Source organism: Musca domestica, unplaced genomic scaffold (assembly GCF_030504385.1).
Source record: "Musca domestica strain aabys unplaced genomic scaffold, Musca_domestica.polishedcontigs.V.1.1 6, whole genome shotgun sequence".
Classification (NCBI taxonomy): Eukaryota; Metazoa; Arthropoda; class Insecta; order Diptera; family Muscidae; genus Musca; species Musca domestica.
In genome coordinates this window covers 15,011,700-15,018,704 of record NW_026712363.1, presented here as the reverse complement: position 1 = coordinate 15,018,704, position 7,005 = coordinate 15,011,700, and positions in this window count along the sequence as shown.

Sequence of the window (7,005 nt, the reverse complement as noted above, 5' to 3'; positions counted from 1 at the left end):
GATAAAATGATTGGTCCTATATATATGTCTTAGGTACAGCATAAAAATACCTCTACTAAATTTTAAGGAGAGGTTCAGATTAAGATGCAGCGTCGATGAGTTTCTTTATTCCATTTTACATTTATAGTACTCATAAAAAATGGATATTAGGGAAAACGGTTCAAGAGTGGAATATACCTCCCATATATTAGTTCTTTCGGTTCCCAATTATAACAGCTCTAAAGCCATAATGTGCATTCAAAAACGATCATAGTTGCTTTGATCTACTTCACATAAATTCTGACCCGACGTTTTTTCAACTAAAGTGGAGGTTTGAATTCAATTAAGGCTCTAATTATACCCTACACCACAAGGTGGTCAGGGTATTATGTCTTTGTGCATTTGTTTGTAACAGGCAAACGGAAACGAGATAGACCCATAGTTCCTTCTGATAATCTGCATGTCCGTCCGTCTGTCCATGTATTTTTGTAAACAAAGTACATTTATTGCCCATGCATTTATTGCCCTATCCAGATGAAATTTTGCACAAATCAATTTTTTGTCCCAAGAACGAACCCTATTGAAATTGGAGATAATCGGTCAAAATTTAGATATAGCTCCCATATATATCTTCGTCCGATTTGCCTTTTATTGTGCACCAAACGTGTAATATCAGTTCGAATAGTATGGAATTTTGCACGTACGATCAGATTGGACTTGAAAATAAGTATGCCAAAATTTGATCGAAATCGGTTCAGATATAGCTATAGCTCCCATATATATTGTTCATCCGATTTGTTATTTTCGGCCTTTGCAGCCGTAATATGCACTCTGTAACAACAATATTTGGGGAAATCTATCAAATACAGCTCAGAAATACATTTGCTAAATTATATCGAGATCGGTTCAGATTTGGATATAGCTCCCATATATAACTTCGTCCGATTTACCTTTTATTGTGCACCAAACGTCTAATATTTGATCAAATGAAATGGAATTCGGCACATGCGACTGAATAGTATGTCAAATTTGGTGAAGATCGGTTCAGATATAGCTATAGCACCCATATAAACTGTTCATCCGATTTGTCATATTTGTTACCCACATCCGTAACATGCTCTCGGTAACATGTATTGGTAACATTTATATGTATTGGTAAACATTTATTTCTCTAAAAACGTTCAAAGTGACTGTGTTTGAAATCGTGCCATAAAGAAAAGTTCTTAAAAGTCCCAGGAGATGTAATCAAATTACTTAATATAACCATCATTCCCGGTCCACACCGTTCCCACCCGCGCTCGATTGCCATGCAAAGCCGCCAAAACCATTATGACATATACTCCAATGCTCCATTAAAGTGGTGGCGATGGGGGGAGGTGCGGCTAATGTGAATGTCTAATGGGGCAGGGGGGTTTGGTCGACCCAACCATAAAAATATTGTGGCATACAACAACAATAATAATAATAACAACAGCCAGAACAGCAGCAACAACAACTACTGGTACTACAACAACAACAAGGAGAGCCATGATGGGCTAAAACCATTAAGTTTTTAATAATGCCATAAGGACGACAACTACAATTGCCAGCCATAAATATAATGCGAAGTTTCTTCATTGTTTTCACTTTATCAAGGATGGCAGGCAGGCTGGCAGCCAGGCAGGAAGGAAGGAAAACTTTTGCAGATGATGTCGCTTGTGGTTGTGAGCCGGAGTACGTATGGGTGTGAGTGGATTCTTCGGTTTTCGCTTGATGTATTGTCGTTCGACGTTGAACTTAAATGACTCGTTTTTGGCGAATTGAATACTGCAGAATGGTTATTAATATGATTGTATGGTGTTTTAGCTAATATGAGTCCCAAGGGTATAACGTGCCAAAGCTTTACAAGTATTAGCGGGCGAGCGAGCGAACGAGCTGGAGAGCCGCAAAAGAGTGTGACCAATTTATATCTGTGTATGTGTAATAAGTGAAAAATGGAACTGAACCAGCCAGCAATAATATGGCACGCCTCAATTTTAAATAGCCCTGTGTGCGAGGCTACCCTGCAGACGCTTAGACCTAATAGTTTCCATAGGGCACATAAAATGTCGAAAACCACCCACCACGGCTCTATTGTGACAAATAAACCAATAAAATATTAATGGGCTACAGAAATACAAAAACGGCACCATCATTTAGCGTTTTGTCAACTCCCGGCTATCTCTCATTCCGATGCCATAAAACATTTTTCTAGCACTTTGCCAGCCAGTGCAGCAACAGTATTCAGCTCTGTCCCAACTGTATCCTGGCCAAGGCTAAAAATTTCCGGATATGGCCAACATACCAACATGATAGTAGTCTGGGTGGCAGAACAACAACAACAACAAAAGCTGTAACAGACTTGTCAAAAAAAGGATGCTTACTTACTACTAATGGCCACAAAATGCCAGACAACTGAATGAATGAACAAACAACGAACGAACAAACGACCGAATAGACAACGACGACGAACAACCAGCTGAAGGAAAAAGAGCAATTTCCGTGCAATAAAAAAAAAACTTAAAAGCTTTGAAGGCAATTTAAATATCAAACATGATGTAAAAGACCCGCTAGTGGAGGACACCACCAACTTCAGGCCAGGCATCTCTGATGCAAACAAAAACTTAATTTGTTCGGCCTTTTATCTTAAAATTGTTAAGGAAATAAGCAAAACAACGATGTCAGCTAAGGACGACCCGCAATGTTGGAGAGACAAGTTAAATAGGCTTTTAGGGATTTCTTGCTGGTGATTTGTTTTGTCTCTAAAATAATTTTAAAACTTTGATTTACTCCGAGAAAATTCAGCTAAAGAGGGGGATTGAGAAGTCCAACTTCATAACCAAGGGAAAGGAAAATAAGAGAGGTGAAAAACATTATCAAGAAGGATGTTGTTGCAAGGTACCGTAGATGACATAACCAAGGTGAGGCCGTTTCGAAAATTCCATATGTACGAGCTTTAATATGCCGAGAGATCCCATATCATAATTTCCACGGACCTAATCACCATTCAAATTAGAGTAATAATCCTAAAACAATTGCGGATATAAACCACTTTATGGGGTAAGTACTTTTAACCTGATTACGGCAAAGCATTTTTCTTGGGGAATACCCAGTTATTCTACAAAACTGATACGTACATTTAAAAGCCTACCCACCAAGTGGCCATAAATTGGGGTTGTTTGATCCGGTTCCGAGCAATACATGAAAATTGGTATTTTTGTGCCGGAACTTTTTGAAGAACCCCTAAAAAGTCGAAAATTATGGGTATTAAGACTTACATTATATCCTACACCCTTGCTATTACAAAATGGTGCCAAATGTCCTGATATCTTTGTATTACCGAAGATACTAGTTAGAACCAGTAAGGAAAGGTCAAAAGTCGGGTGGGGCCGACTTTATGATACTCTATCATAAATCTATTAATATGAAGTCGATAATACCACCTATGAACCAAATAACACAATAGCAAGTGCATAATATGACTTCGATAAGGATTATTGTAAAACAAGTAAAAAAGCTGTAAGTTCGGCCGAGCCGAATTTTTAATACCCTCCACCATTCGGTACAAATTTGTTAAAATCTTAAAATCTTAAAAATACCGAATGCCTATACGACGACGTGGACTTGCATAGACAACTTTTGTTATAAGTTATTACAATATTTAAATACGAAACTTGAAAAAAATCTATTTATAATGTAGCTAATATCATCAAAATACCGAATATTGGGGGGTACGGTATATGTGGGCTATACGAAGACGTGGACCCACATGTTTTATGCTGAAGTATCATTTACGAACTTCAAATACCAACATATCGGGGGGTACCGTTATATGGGGGCTATATGAATATGTGGACCTACGTGGCTCATTTTTTGACTTAGGATGTAGTATCCGTTACGAACTTCAAGTGCCAACTTTTAAACAATTCCGGTGAATAATGTCACTAAAATCTTCAAAATACCGAATATCGGGAGGTACCGTTATATGGGGGCTATATGATAACTTGGACCTGCATGGCGCATTTACGAACTTTCCTGCCTACTGGCAAAATATACACGTGTGCAAAATTTAAACCTTCTCTCTCAATTTGTTCGAAAGATAGCGTGATTACAACAGACAGTCAGATAGACGGACAGACAGACAGACGGACATGGCTAAATCGTCTTAGAATTTTACGCTGATCAAGAATATATATACTTTGTTAGGTCTGACATGAGTATTTCGAGGAGTTACAAACGGAATGACAAAATTAATATACCCTCCGTAGTATGGTGGAGGGTATAAAAATATTGATTGACTGAATCGATCTCGATAAACTTTGGCAGAGGTATTTTCGAGCTGTACCTGTTGTCCTGTATGAAATGTCATTGTTGTGGAGTGCATATTACGCATGTGAGGGACTTAAAACCCCAAATCGGATGAAAACCACGTGTGGGAGCTACAGCTATATTTGAACCGATCTCCGCCAAATTTGATGTACTTACTTCCAGACTAAATTTGGTCGGACTAGTTACAGTTCACTCCATTTGGGCTGATATAAGCCATTTCGTGCACAAAATAACTGAATTGGAAGATATATACCGGGGCTATATCCAGATCTGAACCGATCTTCACAATTTTTTTAACACTTATTTCTGAGCAGTATCTGATATCTGATACCAATGATCATTGTTGTGGAGTGCATATTATGAATGCGTGGGATTTAAAACCCCCACCCAATTCGAATGAAAAATATATATGGGTACTACAGCTATATTTGAACCAATTTTCACCAAATATATATATATATATATATATATATATATATATATATATATATATATATATATATATATATATATATATATATACATATATATATATATATATATATATATATATATATATATATATATATATATATATATAGAGCTGCATCAGAACCGATTTTCTCCAATTTTATGTATTTATATATATATATATATATTTATATATATATATATATATATATATATATATATTATATATATATATATATATATATATATATATATATATATATATATATATACTATATATATATATATATATATATATATATATATATAAATACATCAAATTTGGAGAAAATCGGTTCTGATGCAGCTCTATATATATATATATATATATATATATATATATATATATGTATATATATATATATATATATATATATATATATATATATATATATATATATATATATATATATATATATATATAGCTGCATCAGAACCGATTTTCTCCAAATTTGATGTATTTGCTGTATGTATTTGCTTCTAGACTAAATACGGTTGGATGTGCCAGGTCATTTGGACTAATATTGGCCATTTGGTGCACAATTAACCCGAAATCAATTGAAGATATATATGGGAGCTATATCAAAAATTAAATTATTTCTCACCAATTTCAATAGGGATTGATTGTCAAACAATTCAGGTTTGGAAAAGGTCATCTCAATCGGATAATAAATGCGACCTGCATTTTGTTCACAAAAATACATGGACAGATGGACTCACATTCATAAATCGAATCTGAAAGTGATTCTATGAAGATCCTCAAAAGTAACTATTGGTCTATCTCGCTTCTTTCTCCATGTTACAAGCAAAATCCACAAAGACATAATATTTAAATCATGAAATTGAGATTTCCTCCACTAATATGTATCTAACATTTATAGTTTTTTCTCCTCAGGTTTATGTCCAACTCCGACTATGCGACCCATAGTTTTTGTAAGTACCTCTCACACAACGGGTCAAGCCATGATGCTTGTAAAATACTAAATAAGCATTCGATTCCTTTAAAACTCGGCATATATCAATATTTCTACTAAAACTCCTTCTGGTACCTTCCCCACAAAGGGTCAACATTTTGAATAACCAAAACAACAACAAAAATGCGAAAAGAACATCAGAATCACTTAAAATTTCCCTCAACCCAATTTTACTACTAGGGCAAGACCTAGTATGAAGATGGAATATATAGGATCACTCCTTCTGGCACTTCCACCACAACGGGTCCAAATTTGGAATAACCTAAACTCCAATAAAAGTCGATATAGACCAAATTTGGAACTTTGTAACTTAAAATACCGGGAAAACCGACTTATATTTTTTAACCTTTTTTATATGTTTCCCATATATACCTTCTGTATCGTGATGATTTCATTACTCCGCACCTATTTCACAATGGTAAGAACAACACCCGCATACCCGAATACAAACATCGTAATTCCTGACAACAGTCAAACCGTCGACAGCCGACGACCACAAGTTCCCGATCTAAATCTTCAACATCCCTCATCACCCGAACGCAGCATTGTATTTCCCGATCTTCCCACCAATAAACATCCGACGGTCATCCACGAGTACGCGATCACCTCCGTATCGTCGGCTAATCACACTCTAAATCAAGAATCCATTGTGAATAACCAAACATCTTTTTTCTCGATTGCCCATAAGTCGTTCACCTTCTTTACTACGAGACGGGTAAACGGTTCGGCCGGGCCGAACTTTGGATACCCTCCACCATTTGGTACAAATTTAAAAATATCGAACGTAACCGTATACCGTACTTGAAAAAAAAAAATCTGTTTATAACGTAGCTAAAATCATGAAAATACCGAATATAGGGAGGTACCATGGGGGTTTTAATACCAGCACCTGCACATACAATTTCCTGTCATAGGCTGTAGTATCCATTACGAACTTCAAATACAAAATTTGAAATCATTCCGGTAAATAATGTCGCTAAAATCATCAAAATACCTAATATCGGGGGTTCCGTTATATGGGGGCTATACGAAGACGTGGACCTACATGTCTCATTTTTTGACTTAGGATGTAGTATCCATTACGAATTTCAAATACCAAATTTGAAACGATTCCGGTAAAATACCGAATATCGGGGGGTACAGTTATATGGGGGCTATACGAAGGCGTAGACGTACACAGACAATTTTCTGTCTTAGAATTTCAAATGCCAAATTT